Raw genomic sequence first — 18,607 nt, 5'->3', positions numbered from 1 at the left:
AGAAGGAGGATGAAGTCGCACCGCTTTTGATCGGGATCAGTAGCTCTTCGTGAGTTGCTGTGGGCCATCTTTGTCAAGCGTGTCATACTAAAGAGTATAAACAGAGAGAACCCTGCCCAAATTCCTATTCCTGCACATCACATAAGCTCCTGCTGCAGTTAACAAATAAGATTCATTATATAAGACCACGTAGTCCTACGTCACCATTGCGTACAACCCCATAGGGCTGTCCCTTGTAGTTTTTTAAATAGATCTGTCCAGAGCGAAAACAAAATAAAATTTCCCATAAATTAGCAATATTGTATGCAAACTTGTAAACGATTTCGTTGTTTATGCCTACAATTGGTCCCAAGGAAACGATTAACGTACCCCATTCTAGTCGAAATTCTAGTACTACACAATGTTTGTTTTGATTCGCTATGAAAGTTTTGACCGATAAATTGAGGGGTTAATGGATTTTTCTATGTTTCGAGGGGTGAATCGATTAGCTTGGGACCGAAGAGAGTACCAGAGCTGAGCCAAAAAGTTGAGCACGTTTCTTCGGGACCTTCTTGTCTTAGAGTTACCTCTATGCTATTTCAGGTAAGGGATTTGGTGTAGTACCCGAGAGAGAAATGAACACTTCAAGTGAACTCAATGTCAGGGTAATGTAATGATCTGAGAATACAGTCTTAGCTTGAACTCACGAACGTACGGTTCGGTTCGGTGGCAGTGTTCAAATCTTAACACATTTTTTCTGAATTTAAATGAGGGCTTATTGGAGTTCACACTTTCACTGAATCATTTGAAGATACGCCGTCAGTGAACTGAAAAAAGTCAGTTTTGCTCCTGACTACTATGCCCAGTTAAAATTGGAACGAAAACGGTTTAAGATCTACAGGAAACTGTAAAAGAACATAGTTTTTTATTCGAAAATAAGGGTTCTGCAGAAACTCGCTTGATTTCCGTTGTTTTGTATTGTTTGTTTTGAACTGATTTGACAGTTCATTTGGATACACGGCCATTAAGATCAACCCAAATTTTTGTTCAGTTAACTCATTAATCGCATAAAGTGATAACTCGAGTCGCAACACTCCGTATGGTGGCGCTAGTGTTTCCAACGTATTTTGAATTCCTACACATACATTTTCGAAAAATTTGTTTAAGCTTAGACGTCTGTTCTCTGTACCTCTATTAGAGCATATGTATAATATCCGAAAGTGGTCTCCGGTCGGTTGAAATCTTGACATTCTCCCTGTCAGTTCGAAGTCGTGACAATTGGCGACGAGGGTGAAATTCCCCGGCAGTGTAATTGGAAGTAGTGAAATAAAAACGGGTCGTGAAAGATACCCAGATACTCTAGAAAAACATTCCACATGGCTACAGGGAGTGATAATAAGGATCCCATATCGCAAGTGGTACCGGTAGCAGAGAAGAGAACAAAAGGAAAGTTTCCAATGTACGTTGTAGGCCTCAAATTGAGTTCGTATTTGCAAACGGGAAAAATTTATTTTACGTTGAACAAAACTTCGGTCGAAGAAAAAGCGTTAGAATTCATTACAAGTGTCGGGCAGGAAACGGCAAATCGTATCATAGGAAGTTTTAAACATGAGAAAATAGTAGATAAAACGTTTGAACTAATTATAAACAAGTTTAAAAAATTACACGAAGAAAATAAAAACGTGTTCGCGGAGCGCTACCGTTTGATAACTCGCAAGCAGGCGGTGGGCGAAAGTCTCGATGATTTCGCAATTGAGTTGCAAGATATTGTCGAGCACTGTGGTGTTAATGTGGAAACTGAAGCAACCTTAGTGCAATCTGTATTTGTAGCGGGTTTGAGAAACGATAACACCCGAGAAACGATGTTACGTGACGCTAGTGAAAAGCTTAATTTGGCGCAGTTATTGGAAAAAGCGAAAAGCATTGAAATTGCTGTTCAGGGAGTGCGAAAAATGGGTCGTAGTGAAGCGGGAGAAGTAAATTATTTCGATAGGCGGGGATTATACTCCCAACCTCACAACTTAGTGAAGAGAGACAAGTTTGGTGAAGCCAATAATGCATTTAAAAAACAAAACGATATGGTGAGCCATCGGGGTACATTCAAGCCTAGTAGGTACTCAGACAGTGTGCTACAATTGTTATAATAGAGGTCATTTGTCGTACGACTGTACCTTACCAAAAGTGATAAAACCTAAGCCAAGTGTACCACTACAGTCAAGATATAGAAAACGAGCATTCGAAGAACGTATCAACCAACTAATGGCGGCTATGGAGGAACTCAGGTCATCAATACAGGACGAAGAAGAACCGTCGGACAAGCAATCCATCGAGGGATCAGACGATGATGATGACGAAGCGGTTAACTGGGTAAATAACGTCCTGCTCGGTAAGTCAGACAATATAACACCTGCTTTTGTGGGCCTGATCGTTAACAGAAAAAAAAAATAGAAATGGAGTGTGATACCGGTGCATATGCAACGATATGTTCATTTAACACTTATAAAGACCATTTTAAGAACTTAGAACTAATACCAATAAAAAAAAGCTTTTTTGTAATCTCTGGAGAAAAGGTCTCAGTATTGGGAACACTAGATGTACAGCTTCAACTGCGTAATGAACTCAAAAATTTAAAAATGTTAGTGATAAACTCCCCAAGAGATTTCGTGCCTCTCTTGGGTAGAGATTGGTTGAATATAATTTGGCCGGATTGGAGCAAAAGCTTCACTCTCAATTCACTTCAGAGTGAACCGAGAGAGCTATGGATCCAACAAGTCGTGAAACACAAAAAGTAAATATTCAAAAGCTTTCGATGATGATTTAACGGAGCCTATTAAAGATGTAGTAGTAGATATTAAAATGGATCCAAACGCAAAACCGTTTATACACAAACCATACACAGTAGCTTTTAAACACAGAGAAAAGGTGGAACAATAATTGGATGACCTTGAATCGAAAGGGATTCTTGAAAAAGTACAATATGCGGAGTGGGCTTCTCCTATCGTAGTGGTGGTAAAATCAAATAAAGTTGATATTAAAATCTGCATGGATGGCTCTAAAACAGTAAACCCACACAAAACTACTCACCATTACCCATTACCATTATTTGAGGAATTAATTACAAATAAGAGTGGTGCAAAAAAAAATCGCGTTAATTGATTTACGAGGGGCGTATCAACAATCAGTGGTATCGGAGGCTACAAAAAATGCTTGTTATTAATACCCATAAAGGCCTGTATGCATTTAAGCGACTACCATTTGGGGTAAAACCAGCGAAATTCCTGGTGTATAAGTTTATATTGACGATATACTGATATGGGCGAGGTCGGATAAGGAACTACTTGAAAAAATAAAAATAGTGTTAGAAAGACTAGAAAGATACAATGTAAAAATCAATGCCGAGAAATGTCAATGGTTTGTCTCCCAGGTGAAGTATTTGGGTCACATTCTTTCGGAGGATGGGGTATCGCCTAATCCGGAGAAGGTGAAAGCAATAATGGCCGTGCCAGTGCCTAAAACAAAGACACAACTCAAGTCATTTCTCGGCATGATTACATTTTATACCAAATTTGTCCCAAAACTGAATATAGTACTCTCACCATTGTATAATTTATTATTCAGTCCCATATGGAAAAAGTAGGCATTGAGAAAATGGCAGTCGAAGTTACGAAGTGCAATTTCCATGCAAATGTTTGATAAATAATAGTAAATTAATTGATATGTTTTTCAAGTTAAAATCAGTTGCAATGAAGCTTGCATGTTCTGTTATATCGGCAAAAAATATGGCATTTCAAAAAGCAGACCTTTAACTTGAACTATGGGTAATCGAAATTCAGGATGGGACTGATATGCAATGATTTTGCTTGATGGGACAAACTGACCTGATATTGTTTTCACATTTTTCATGATCAAAGTCCATAGTGGGACTGATATGTTCAAAATTAAACGAGGGAAGATTTTCGCGATAATCAAAATTTAGATGCATTTTACAAAATAACGAGTAAAATTCTCCATAAATCAAGTTCCCAGTAGCAGCTGATCTCTCTCTTTTCTCAATGAGTTCTGGTTATCATCAGCAAAACACGATCAAAACTACCATAAATCTTGCTTTTGCCCCCCGAGGCATCTTCAAGTTCTTTAACAATTATTTCAATCGCCCTATCATTAAGCTTTCCCTTGCCGGGCTGCTGCAGGAAGCAGGCAAGTGAAAAGAATCCCAGCTATGTGTCTCCGGCAACTCTATAGCTTCTTCCATCATTTGTTATTGCCTTGGCGCTGCTGCGCGTTAACCCATTATCTCCCATTCCACTACACTAGTCAGGCGGCCACATCTCGGTGCCTTCGCAATTTCAAATGTTTGTTATTATTGTTGTCACTTTCCCGAAATTGTTTATTCTTTCTCGCTCAGAAAATACGTAAGTAGGTAGCTGTACGAGAACATGGAACGGAACAAAAAACGATGAATGAATCCCAAAAGAGATTCCGAGACAGCAACGTTTGTGTCAGCACAGAGAGCGGAAACGGTAGCGATGAATCGTTATGATGATAGCAGGACTGAAACAGTTCAAAACGAGAAGAGAAGAGGACAATTTCCAACTCACCGACCGCTTCAAGTGTGAAGGGCCCCGGCTGCAACTGTTCCCACGGTTAATTGAGTTATAAAAATTATTGTTTTTAGATTGAATGTTTCAAGTTTGTTCATCTGAGAACCATTGCACCCAAAGGAGGATGACAGTGAGCGGGAGGGAGGATGGTTGTGATGAGACAAAACAAAAACGTTTTTAAAAAGCATAACTAAATCACTTCTTCGGAGATGTTGGAGAGAGATGTTGATGCGTGCTGGTGAGGGGTCTTCTTCAAAAGTTTTTACATTAATTCTGATTCATTTTTTTTTTTCGTTTCATCTGAAAACGAGCACCGAAGAACGGGAAATGTTTATGTTTATCACCATCCATCCGATGAACGAGTGAAAAAAAAAGGTTCACTCTTTTTTTCTTCCACCGTCCGGGCGATGATGAGAGGGATCCCCGGTGTGACGATGATGGAGAATTTATGTCTTCTTCCTTCTACCTAGTTAGTAGTGAGTAGGCCCATTCAGGAGTGGGAATCGGTTTTGGGTGGGCGCAGGGACGGTCGTCGGTTGTCATCGTTTGAAAGTAGCTTAAAAGAGTTGTTTCGGACTGAAAAATGGGTGCTTTCGATGGAAAGTAGGAATTTAAATAAACATTAGCCGGAGGAAAACTTGGGACATTATGGCGCGCTGAGGGGCGCATGAGAAACGATGTAGCAGTTGGAAGGTTTTGTCTATCTTACGTAAAAGGTTAGTCACATGTGATCAAAGCGATGAGGAGACGCGTTGAAAGATAAACACGTGTAATGCGAGAAGTGAAGTGTTGTCTTTCGTAAAGGGTTAACGGATTTTATCAGTTGGGAACGGTGATTGAACGTGTGAATGTTGCTTAGATAAGATGATTAGAAGTACCTACTATATTGGTTTCAACGTTAAGGGACCTGATGTTTTGATGTTTTGTCTCGTGACTTAACGGGCAGCAGAAAATTATCTGTCAAGAGTGTGGTATTTTTCACATTTGAGGCACTACAAACATGTTTAATTAATATTGTTTCCCTTAATTGATTCGTTGAATACTAACAGTTCTATCAATTCCATCTCACCAATCACACTACCAGCTTCGAAGAAAACTTATTGGTTCACAATTGCAAATTACTTTCACATTAGACATCCTCATCAAATGAGGCCAAGCTCTCGTGTTCGCTTCGATTGGAATGATTAATTCATCACCTTCTTTTCTTCTTCTTCTTCGCATTTCAAGCTTATTGCATATCGCATATTAGCTTATTGGGTGCTCTCAACTTAGTGTTCTAGATGCACTTCCACAGTTATTAATTGAGAGCTTTCGATGCCTGTTTTTTTGCATTGGTATAATTGTGTGGCAAAAGTCCAATCATACTTCTATGCCCAGAGAAGTCGAGACATTTTCCAACCCGAAAAATTCCTAGACCGGCCCGGGAATCGAACCCAGCCACCTCCAGCATGGTCTTGCTTTGTAGCTGCGCCTTTACCGACTGAGCTAAGGGAGGCCCCATCACCAGCCAATGAATTATGCAATGACTGGAAAAACTTTCTCATGTCTCGACCAGGCACACGGACTGAAGTGTTCTTTTTATCTTCTTTTGAGTTGTGGTGTTTAGGCAAAACAAGAAATCTCCACCTACTCACTCATTTCCACATGAATTAGCTTCGGAAAAACAAATCTCAATATCCCCCGGCTCCCCAGGCTTTCAAGTCTCAACTAAACTTGTACTGTTGTGACCGTGTTCACCAACATAAATGAAGCCCTCAAGATGGACAGAAAATTCCTTGAATTTTGAAGCATCAGCAAATGCCTGCATGTACGCACGTACCTACAAACCGAATCAATGGATTTAGCAGAGCAGCTCGTTTCACTTTGATCAGGAGCAGGCAAGTGGAACAAGCGTTAACCCTTGTTCTCCTCAGTCTGGTTCCTCCCAAAAGATGGTTGTAGCTCAAGTGGATCGCCGTCTTTATCGAAACCGAAGAAACGAACGAACTACTTCCCGAGAAAGATGCCTCGAGGGAGATGCTCCCAAGCATGGCCAGAAACGAAAACTTCCAAATTTGATTGTTGAGCGAACAAATTTCCACTTTTACAATTTGCTTTCTGCCGAGCTGTTGAGCTGTATTTGTGTGAATGTGCATAAGTATGCTGGCACCAAAGGAATGGGAATTGTGCTCAGAATTGGGAGAAAAAATCCCGATGTTAAGAACTTTTCATGGTTGCGTAAGATCCTTGCACTGATGAGGGAAAAACGGAAAAGGGTTTCGTGAGTTATTCGAGCGAGAACTTCTCCTTTGCCTTCAAAGCACCCTTGTCCAATGCCGTGCGAGAACATCCAAAGTCAAGTTTCGCTCAAGTCAGGAATTTTAAGGATATTGCCTTCCAGTCTCAATGTGCGTGATTGCCGGGGAGGAATTTTGACCCATTATCAGCCAAAGACGATCAAGGCGACGATTTAGGAGCGTGTTTCACGTCGCTGGAGTTGAAACACTACTGGAACGGATGAGTGGATTCTGCTGTCCGGACATCGAATCAATTGTCGTGGTAGTCTAGGGGGAATGTTTTGGTCCAGACACGTCTTGCATATTCTGATTTCGACCAGTGCTTATCATGTGTGATGATGCATCATGTAATCCGGCCATTAAATCATGTTACTGGGATTAATTTATGGACGCATTCCACGTCAAAAAGGTTGGTCACCGAACTTGAGCATCTGCTATCTGGATGACACTTGGCACATATTTTAGGTATGATAAACTGAGTATGATCCGCAGGTGAAGTGAGGTGAAGGTGAGATTACCAGTGGCTCAAGACATTTTCAAATTCAAAATGAATTACACTTAATTTTAATCTAGGTGCTTTAGGTACTACAGTAACTTACCAACCTTAATTGTTATGATGTATATCTAAGTGTGTTTACATTGTCCCTGCTATGGCAATTCAAAATTTTAAACAAGTTTTCTAAACCTCCACGTCAGTATAATTATCATCTTAAAACAAAGAGCTAAAACTAAATCTTATCTAAATGTAAAGGAAATTAATTGTTGCAATTGAGGATTAATACGATTTCTGCCTGAAATTATTAATTATTTTGTTGGACATTTGCTCTAAAGTTTTAACATTCAAAAGTATATATACCGTAAAACGGGGTAACATGTACGTTATTTTTTTTTAACGTATATTCCTAGTATTTTTACAGCAATGAATGTTTTTAAAATTTTATATTTTTAAAACAAGTACTGAGGATCCAAAAGTTCAATCGTTAGAAATATGTTTAACGGAAATTAAAGCATTAAAACTATTTTTTTTTAAATTTTGTGACCGAACTTCAGTATTTTGATTTGAGGTTACTTGAAAAATGCTCGATGAATGTAAAAAAAATGGGTGAAACTCAAGCAATTGAGTTCTTCAAATATGAAACTTTGGAGAAGTATATAATCAGAAAACATCATAAGCAATAAAAATACAACATAGAAATTGTTATGGCTATATCGGAAAAAAAAATCATAAGTGATGGTTTGACTGTTTTCTCAAACAAGCGAAAAGCACGAAAATTGTTAAAAACAATTATGTTTAATATATGTTTATAAAATATATTACAAATACTTTATAAAACCTATAAACGTTATCAACAGAAATACCCAAAGCTACAATATGGAACCAATGTTTCTAATTTGGAAAAAGCGTAGCAAGGAAATGTAATCTTTATATTATACTATCAAAGATACCCCGTTTTACGGTACCTAGGTAATACCATAGAGGTAACTCTAAGACTAGAAGGTCCCGAAATAAACGTGCTCAACTTTTTGGCTCAGCTCTGGTACTATCTTCGATCCCAAGCTAATCGATTCACCCCTCGAAACATAGAAAAATCCACGAACCCCTCATTGTATCTGTCAAACTTTCATAGCGAATCAAAACAAACATAGTGTAGTACTGGAATTTATACTAGAATGGGGTACGTTATTCGATTTGCTTGGGACAAATAGGCTAGTCAAATAGTGAGCCAATTTAAAATCGTTAGTTTCGTATTGATTGTTGGTAATACTGCACCAGGAAGGTAACTGCAAAATCATCTTCAGAACAACTGGAGCATATTGGCACGGCATAAAACATGGTTGGTCTAAAAACTTTTTTAAATATCAGAAGTTTATACTTCAAGCAGAGCTTCTATTTCCGGTTTATAAGAGGCCAAACATTTTAAATATTTATTACATTTGGCTTGAATGCTCAATGAGATCATTAAATGTCATTAAATGTGTAAAATTTTTGGTCAACTAACCCAAGATATTTTACATTACATGACCAAGAAATTGAAACTCTGTTCATAGTGACTATGTGACTACTATTGAGTTTCGTAAAGAAAGCTCTAGGCTTATATGGAAAAATTATAATTGAGTTTTGAAAGAGTTGGAAGAAATTTTCCATTTTTGTAAATAAGAAGAAAAAATATCTTTAGCGGAAGTGCCTGTGTCGTCAACGAACAAAGAATTGTGGCAACACTGAGGCAAATCAGGGAGGTCCGAAGTGGAATTTTTTACAATATAGGCCCGAGAATGCTACCATGAAGAACTCCAGCTCTCACATGTAGTCGTTCAGATTTGGAATATTTATACTTAACCTGCAGAGTTCTGTCAGTTAAATAATGTTGAACAAATTTCATAACGCAGAGTAGAAAATTAAACTTTCTCAATTAAGCAATCAAACCCATGCCAAATACTGTCGAATGCTTTTTCTTTGTCAGATTTTTTTCAACGAATTAAATTGGTTTCTCGTAAGAGTCGACGAATGGCTATGGTGAAACACAAACCCCCCATCTGTAAAAAAAAAAATTCATTCTATTCAGGTGGATTTTTATCCGGCTTCAAAATTGGAACAAATTTGGCATTTTTCCATTTATCAGCGCTGTATGCCAAATGGAAACATATGTTGCATAATTTTACCAAGAAAGACAAGGGACTCCCTGGGAGTTTTTTTATGAGGATATGAAACATTGGGGGATGGAGCTTTCATATTATGCAAATTTTTAGTTTAATTGGTCCAAATCAGTCCCGCAGGAGTCATCAAAAATATTTTCCCGATAAAAAATATTCAAATTATCTCGAGCAACCTGATTCTTAAAAGGACTAGTAAGAACCAATCTGAAATTATTAGAACTCTCGAATTGCTAAGCAAGTTTCTGAGCTTATTCCAAATTTGCGATCAAAATGTTACCAATGAATATAATTATAATTATAATATATAATTGTTTGTTGGCAGAGAATTGCATTTAAATTTGTTGTTGAAAGTCCCGCCAGTTATGGCTACTTTGATTTGCCGCCTATGGACATTTTGCAGACGGATCAAGAGCAAAAGATCGTCGACTTTTGTGATTGAATCTCGCATTTTGGTACTGAGGCAGCTCTTGCTTTAACTATAGAAGTAGTCAAAGATTCAAGAACATTATTAATATCATATCTGTTTCAAAGTTAAATTCTATAAATAGTCTATGGTAATTGCAAGTAGAGCTGCTGGGGTTAGACATTATTTTTTGAGGCATGGGTAACAAATTGGATACGAAGTTGACACGAATCAGTTAAGACCAAATCGATAGTTGATGGATTTCTTGCTGAAGAAAATCCTGTTGGCCTGGATATTGAATAGTGTAATAATGATCAAACCATTGGAATTGCGATGAATGGTTTTTTGCATTAAAATCACCAATAGTGAAGACTTCCCAAGTAACATTTCTTGTTTTATTGCACTCTATTAGTGGTTATTGAGATCAATTTCATAAAACCGCCAATAAAATTAATAGCTCCAGCACAACCTTTTGATAACCGCTATAAGATCGTCATACAGCTTAGTGGACCAAATCGATAGTTGATGGATTTCTTGCTGAAGAAAATCCTGTTGGCCTGGATATTGAATAGTGTAATAATGATCAAACCATTGGAATTGCGATGAATGGTTTTTTGCATTAAAATCACCAATAGTGAAGACTTCCCAAGTAACATTTCTTGTTTTATTGCACTCTATTAGTGGTTATTGAGATCAATTTCATAAAACCGCCAATAAAATTAATAGCTCCAGCACAACCTTTTGATAACCGCTATAAGATCGTCATACAGCTTAGTGGACCACCCTTATAAAGCATGTTTGAGAATTACAATAAAGCTGTCTTAAAACCTTTTGTCAGGAAGCCTCATACTCTATAAAAGGTTCTCATAGCCTCTATAAGAGTAATATTGTATCCAAGCAGTTTTATGACGCTTTGGTGAAAATCAGTTATAAAGCCAATTTAATTTTTATTGCATCAAAGCAACCGCCATAAATTAGCTTGTTGTTGTTCTGTTCTGCTGAAACTTTTTTTTTTCAAATGGAAATCTTTAGCGGTAAAAATAGGTTTGAGTGTTGGTGTCAAGATCACCATGCAATCAATTTTGTTTCATGGCGACATTAGTGAAAATCTTAAAGAAAAAATATTACTTTTTAGAAGTTCCAAAACATATGCGCTTGAAATGTCATCGTGTATATTGAGATAATATGAGCGTTAAAAAAATGCGCCTCCAAAATAATTCAAGTTAACAAAAAAGATTGTTTCAGAAATCAAATGAATTTGATGGAATCACCTTAATTTTACAGAAAATAGATCTCAATACATAAATTCATACCAATGCACACTGGAAATCATTTCGGATCTCTTATTTAGCCATTATTTTATTGAAATTTCTTGGATTTTATTCCAAGGCTAATGGCATTTTCATAATGACAATATGGCGACAGAGGACAGCAGGCAAGAAAAACACCAAGTGCAATTTCTTAAAATGTCTAATGCTTACATTGCACACTGGGTCAGGAATGCAACCTAGCGGAGCAAAATTAATAACTCCGAAATGGAGCATTTCCGCGACTTGGTATCTTCGGCAAAATTTCTCGTCATAATAAGGACCATCTATTGACATAAACAAATAGTTCAAAACTCTTCCGCAAAGATAGTGCCACAATCTAACTTCTTTCTCTGTCGTTTTGGAGACTTTATGTCTAAGGCAAAGTTGTTTATCTTGACAAAATGAACAGCTCTTTCAAAGACGTTAAATTTCCACTGTCTACTGGTTCCAAGTTATATGGAGTTAAAGAAAAAATGTCGAAAATATGGTTTTTTCTGTTTCGTTTTTTTGCTTACAGCTTTATAATGTTATATTTTTTCTCTTATGCAAATACATTAATTAAATAAATAGCTCTTGTGAAGAAACATACTGGATTAAGCTTCAAATTTCAAAGATATTGTTGAAAAAACGAGAAAAAAAATACAATTTTTGAACATTAATATCTCCCAAAGCGCAAAAAAATGCAACCTGACATTTTCAGCAAAAATTAAGCAATACTCGATTAACAAAATATCAAAATTTGAGAGAGGTATATTTTGGTGATTTTTTTTAGATTTCTTCATTTTAGTGGAACATGATTTTTTTTCTATAACTTTTTTTAATGCATTGAATTTGTGTTTCGAAGACTTCAAGACTTTTTCAAAGTTGGTTATCTTGATAAAATAAACAACTTTTCTTAATACGTTAAAACTTCACAGCCTACAGCCGTTAATAACTTATTCACAGAACCGTTTCTTGATGTCGTATTGGATGCTAGATAAAAGCTTCTTTTATCGATTTATGTGCTGAAAATACCTGGGAATGTCTTTACATGACCGTGAGGATGCAAAGAGAAAGTTGACGAAGCGAATCTGTCAATATTACTTAGGACCTAATGCAATGTTCAGCTTGAATTCATTTTTTTTTATTTGAGGGCAAATGTATATTCCTATTCTACGGGTGCAACCGATGAATTTTACAAACATTTAGAAAAGTTTTGAATGGTACATTAACCTTTATGAAAAGTTATGCGTGATTTCAACCTTTTTGCCCTTTTTTTTGGCTGTTACCATTCCATGTATTTCGACCAAGACCGTGTCACCCCATGTATATGCGAGCGAGAACGGAAGAATCATGGAGATTGCTGACGTTTTTCTTACGCACACTTCGTCGCGTATACGTATACACGAAATGTTTTCATGCTAACAATTTTGTTGATTTTCTTTGCGCTCCGCTTGGAAGTACCGGAAAGTTGTGATTCTTTTCTATGTTGTAAAAATAAACCACCTATTTACATTTCTGACAAGTTGCAACTGAATGCTTATAATTGTTTTAAAATAACTGTTTCATGGCCAACTAGTTTTATTGCGCTTACTTATAAAGCAACGAAAGGATTTATTTTTTTTGTTTTATAAGGGAAATTCATATTACTTTTTTTTATACTTCAAAGCAAGCATAAAACCTTTCATAAGTGGAAATAGCATAAGCATCAGTTGGTTTTTTAATTAGCTTTATAGGGGTTTTGTAGTTAGCTATAAGAATGTTTCATGACTTGCATTGTATATGACCGTGATAAAGCTGTAGGTAATGGTTGCAGCTGCAATAAAACCTTTATAAATTTTGAATATAGCCAAGCAGCTCTAGATTTGTTACTTGGGTTTAGACCAATTGTGGGTACACAGATAAAAATTCTGAATTATAATTGTGATGTAAACATTCATTCACGTAGACTTGTATTTCATTTCACGCAACCGAGCAACTTGCAAACAATGTTGTTTACAAAAATGGGCTTTTGTATACAATATTTGCTACATTGCATGAAATGTGTCAGAACTTTACATGATATACAATGTAAACATATGTGATATGTGACGCTCCATTTATGTGCATCATATTGAACAGAAACTTACACTACTTTTTCAAACTGTGTAAGTTTCTGCATTTCACCCTAAAGAAAATTATTTTGCTGGTCTACGCTTTGGCATAAAAAATTGGTAGCTATAAACGTAAGTTGTTCAAATTTTGATTCGACAGAAATTCCCAAAGATTTAAAAACTTTGGTTTCAAATGAAGAAATAATTTGCAGTTTGATACGTCTATGAATAATGATGGCAACGCCACCCCGAGTCCATCAAAACGATCATACCGATAAATGAAATAGTTTACCTCCTGTATGGTCAGGTTTTAGGAACGTTTCAGTTATAACGGCAATATGCACAAAAAGTTAAATAGCTCGTCTTCATTATCTTTTAGAGATCAAGTATTCCAAATATCGAATGATTTAAAATCCATTACTGAATTTCAAAGTCATAACGACATTGATGCATGATGCATGATAGTGGTCTACGACCCATTGTAGCACGGAAAACTAAGTCCAATAGCAGTGGGCACTCTTCTCTGTTTGATCAAGTTTACATACATGTCACTGTATGAAGGGCCAAAACGGATTGGATGCATCGATAGGCAAAATCGCCGATCCGCATCTACGGGACAGTAAAGAATCTCCTTCAAGTAAAATGATCGCACAATTCGTCAAAAAGACGAGCGCCCAAACTGTAAGATGGCCCAATGAGTGGGGAGAAGAGCTCGCCCTTTATCCACGAAATGTCTTGAACAGGGAGTAAGCATTCCCACTCTCCACGACCAAATCGCTTCAATTGGGATGGTCCAACCTAATCCCAGCATGATTGGTTATTGTTATGATCGATTATTATTAAAACCTCCCTATAATGGTCGTAAAATAAATGGTGGAGTGTAAGGCAAAACCGTAAAATTGTTACAAGATTTCCACTTTTAGGGAGAGTATAACCATAGAGGTAACCTTAAGACCAGAAGGTCCCGAAGAAACGAGCACAACTTTTTAGCTCAGCTCTGGTACTCCCTTCGTGGATTTTCCTATGTTTCGGAACCCCTCAAAACATAGGAAAATCCACAAACCCTTCATTTATCTGTCAAACTTTCATAGCGAATCTAAAGAAACATAATGCTGTACTGGAATTTATACTAGAAAAGGTACGTTAATCGATTTGCTTGGGACCAATAGGCTAGTCAAGTAGTGAGCCAATTTAAAATCGATAGTTTCGAATTGATTGTTGATATAACTCTCTCTCTCTCTTGCACACTAAGATTATTTCACAGATTTCTGTAAAATTTTACCGAAATCTCAACAGCTGAACGTTCGGTAAACAGTTTTACAGTTTTCCTGTAATTTTTTACAGATATCTGTGAAAAAATCACAGATATTTGTGAAAAAGTACAAGAAATCTGTGAAACTGTTTACCGAACGTTCAGCTGTTGAGATTTGGGTAAAAATTTACAGATTTCTGTAAAAATTTCTAAGTGTGTGCTCTCTAATTGACGATTCAGTGCATCTGACGATTAATATCCGAAATGTTTGTTTACTTGTTACCAGTAACGGTAACACACAAAAAAGGAAATTCTAGGGACAAATTTTATCGAATTCTAAGCAATACACAAAAGTAGTTATGAGGAGCAAAATCAAAGGATTGCTTCCAAGGTTGAGCCTCCTAATTTTCAGTAAAAAAAATTCTAAGAAAACTGCCAGGACAGCATAGAATTAGTTAAAAGGGGAATCCAGGAGCATTCCTATAAATTTATAAGGAGAAATCCACAAAAAAATGTTTAGAAAAATATAATTGAAATCATGAGGAAAATCTCAGGTGAATTATAAGTATACTTTCTGAAGGAAACTCCTAGGAAGTTATGACTAAGATGCAAAGGATATTAGAAGGAGAATTTAATGAAAAGAACTCCAAGTATATAGGAGACGTCAAGGGTAGTTCTGAGTAGAATTTTAGAATAATTCTGAAGAGAGCTTGATGGAAATGTTGAGGATAATCCTAAATTAAGTCCAAGAAGCATTCCCAATAAATGATGAGAATTTGATGGAAATTGAAAGGAGAGCTTCAAAGGACTTCGGTGGAGTGTTTTACCTGTTTGAGCGGCAACCAACTAGCAGGACTGCTCGATCTTCATGTTCCTGACGACACGCACGGAATTGACCATATACCAAAAATTATATCAATAAGTGAAATATCATAGAGCTCCCGTTGATGACGTTATTAAGCAAGTCAATGAAATTACAAAACAAATATTAGTGGCTGCTGACAATTCAATGCCGAAAACTAAAGTAAACTTCAAGGGAAAACATGTTTCATGTTGGAATGAAGAAGTAGTTGCGGCTATCAAAGCGAGAAGAAAAGCCCTACGAAGTCTTAAAAAAGACAAAATTGGACCACCAAACCCCCAGCTTGGCAAGAATGACCAAGAAGCCAACTCTAAAGCACGGGAAACCATAACAGAAGCAAAAAAAGAATCTTAGAATAAATTTATTTGAAAATTCAACATTCGCAACCCAGTCAAAGAAATGTGGAGTAACTACAGGAAAATACAAGGAAAGTACAAATCTACACACATCCCAGAAATTAAGCAAAACAACAAAAACGTAATCACAAACCCGGATATAGCAAACAGCATGGCACAGGTCCGTCGTCACCATGCAACAGGTGTAACCATTCAAGTAACATTTAACGTTTTATGAAGTACTACAAGGCTTCTATAAAACAACATTCATAAAACCCTGGTCAAGATAGCTTTGCTTTTATTACATCCACCAAAACCTCATTAAGACTAGAACTAGTTGGCCCACCCTGAAGAAGGTTCTAAAGAGTGCATTATAGAGATATTTCAAGAATGACTTGCTGTAAAAAGGTTACATGACGAATGCATTGAGAACCATTTGAAATCCTTATTAAACGTACAATAAAAGCCATTTATCACCAATACTTGAGGCATTTGACTTTGACGCTTGCTAAGCGCATTAAACAAAAAGCATCCATCAAGATAAAAAGGTTTACATAAATATCGTCCGATCTTGCCAAATCATTGTTCAAAAATGAATCTGCCAAAAATCCTCATAAATTTCCTCATCATTAAAGTGAAAGAATTACTTAAATTATCGAAACTCATATTTTGGTCTATTTTTAGGTGACTGATTAAATCTAATGTGAAATGTGCTGATGAGAATAAAGTTATTTTAAAAGGAAAAACATCTTGAAAAATGAAGATTTAGAAAAGCAAATGGAATAAAAATAATATGGCGATGGTATAAACATTAACTTTGCAAAAGCCTTTTGTGAAAAAAAAAAACTGTTTTGCTTTTATGAAGATAATTTGCAGACTGAATTGCTTTAATCTGAAGCCATTTTGCTTGATCCTATTCCATTAAGTTTTATGACGGCATTAATGGTGGAAAAGTTGCCTGGAAAAAGGATTACGTCAAAATTTGTTTATCTTTCGATAGTTTTGTTGTGCGAAAATGTTCTACTCCAGCATTAGATCAACAGGTTGCGTGACATCCTTGATAAGGTCAATTCATCTATTGTTACTCAGGAAGTGAATCTACGTAACTTGGAACAGGTGGAAGGTCAATCGTCCACAAAAAGTTTTCCTTCTTCCGGGTGAGTTTCCTGTCAGCAGTTTACCGCAGTCCAAGTTTGGCACTGATGCTATTCGGATCATCACCGCAACGTTATTTCTGGAGAAGGCTGCCATTGACATTATGCAGTGTATTCCCATCAATTTTAAGCATCTATTTTGACGGTTTTTTGGCTGCTCTTCTGATGACCGATTCTGTCGGAGCTGCCTTTCTCTTTTCTCTTCGGTCGACAGCATTGCTAGAATTATTACTCTATTCCCAACAAACAATTTTAGCTGCAGATCAGCTTATACAGACAAAAATTAGCTGCCCAAGGCAATTTTCGGCTGTATAAGCTAGTCTGCAGCTAAAATTGTTAGTTGGGTTATCCTCTGGCATTTCCTTGTGACTCTGCGCTTAGAAGTCCCACTCGATTATGTTTTCTCTGTCTCTAGGTGGATCCATCTTCTTAGTTTTATTTGTTAATAGTGGGTGGTTTTGTGATACACTTCATTGACACCAAAACGCATCAATGTATGCTTTTTGATCCCGTTTGAAACCGAACGGTTTCATAATTGCTTTTATAATGATAAAACACCTTTATGGAGAATATTGTCGTGACATCAATAAAACAAATACCAATTCATTTCTTGAACAGTTTTATTAAGGGATAGAGTGCTTCAAAAATTTTATTTTTAAAACCAGACACTTTCTGATTTTCTCGTCGGACTTTAAAAGATTTTTAAAACAGCATTCAGCTGAACTACTTATCAAGAATCTTTTGCACTGTTAAATGCTTTATTTAAACTAAAAAGATTGCTTATTGCCGTTATAAAACCACAATAAATCAGATTGAAAGCCAAAAGGCTGTTAAATTGTTACTTGGGCAGCAACTGCTTCCCCGACAGCACGACCCATCGCTATTATCCAGCATGTGTAACCGATAACCGTGATCCCGACAGCACCACAAAGTGACCCCCAGGAGATGATGTTTCAGGCCGAATGAGTTGCAGAGAATATCATATAACGATACGCATTTTCTTTTTTAATGGATTTTTTTTAACAAGAAGACCAGAATAACAGTTTCAAGGGTCTATAATAAATAAAAATAAAATGAACTGTTTTCAGGAGCAACTGTCAAAGAACATCCTACACCCAACCGGTGGATGTAAGATTCGCTTACAATTATGTGGGATTCATCATCAGAGGATGTAAGTGGAGACCGCATGAACCGAGGATGCGATATACCTAGCTGCGGTCCGATGTAAGAAAATTGGAGACCGAAAAATGTGGAGTGTATTAGTGAGTGAAATTAATTATGTCGAAAAAAATAGAAAAAGGTTGCCGACTGGACTCGAACCACGGACGTTGCGACTATCAGACCTGTGCTTTCTCCACTGCTCTCTCCATGCTTCTGAATATGGCCAGCCTAAAAGCAAACATGAAGCGCTCATTTTCTCGCATACTCGACTTCGTATGCTTTTTCTGCTGGAGAGATTCGAGGCAAGTGTGTGCGTCGTTCTACAATGTTCTACAATGTGCGTCGTTCTACAAGCTTACTGGTATAGTCGAAAGCGTAGATGGAACACGAAATAAAAAAAGGCAAAAAACCATTACATCGCCTGCATGGTCAATTTCTAACATTCGTTGCGATGTTCATGAACAGAGGATGATAGGAAACGGAACTAACATTCATTGTAATAGATTTTTCGTTTGCGTGTATATTTCGATTTTTTTTCCTTGATTTG

General features: G+C 36.8%; 1 protein-coding gene and 1 pseudogene across 1 annotated transcript in view; one reads left to right on the top strand and one right to left on the bottom strand.

Moving 5' to 3' along the window:
• Positions 1–18,607, bottom strand: part of rdo (reduced ocelli) — a 392,245-nt gene that overhangs the window by 274,622 nt on the left and 99,016 nt on the right. The gene's annotated exons all lie outside the window — the stretch shown is intronic.
• LOC135697206 (uncharacterized) lies at positions 1,842–17,865 on the top strand (annotated as a pseudogene).

The sequence above is a fragment of the Ochlerotatus camptorhynchus genome, unplaced genomic scaffold, assembly GCF_037179485.1.
Source record: "Ochlerotatus camptorhynchus isolate MF236.1 unplaced genomic scaffold, CSIRO-AGI_Acam_v1.1 ptg000068l, whole genome shotgun sequence".
NCBI classification, from domain to species: Eukaryota; Metazoa; Arthropoda; class Insecta; order Diptera; family Culicidae; genus Ochlerotatus; species Ochlerotatus camptorhynchus.
The sequence above is the reverse complement of the archived record's forward strand: the minus strand, read 5'-3'. Positions and strand labels throughout refer to the sequence as shown.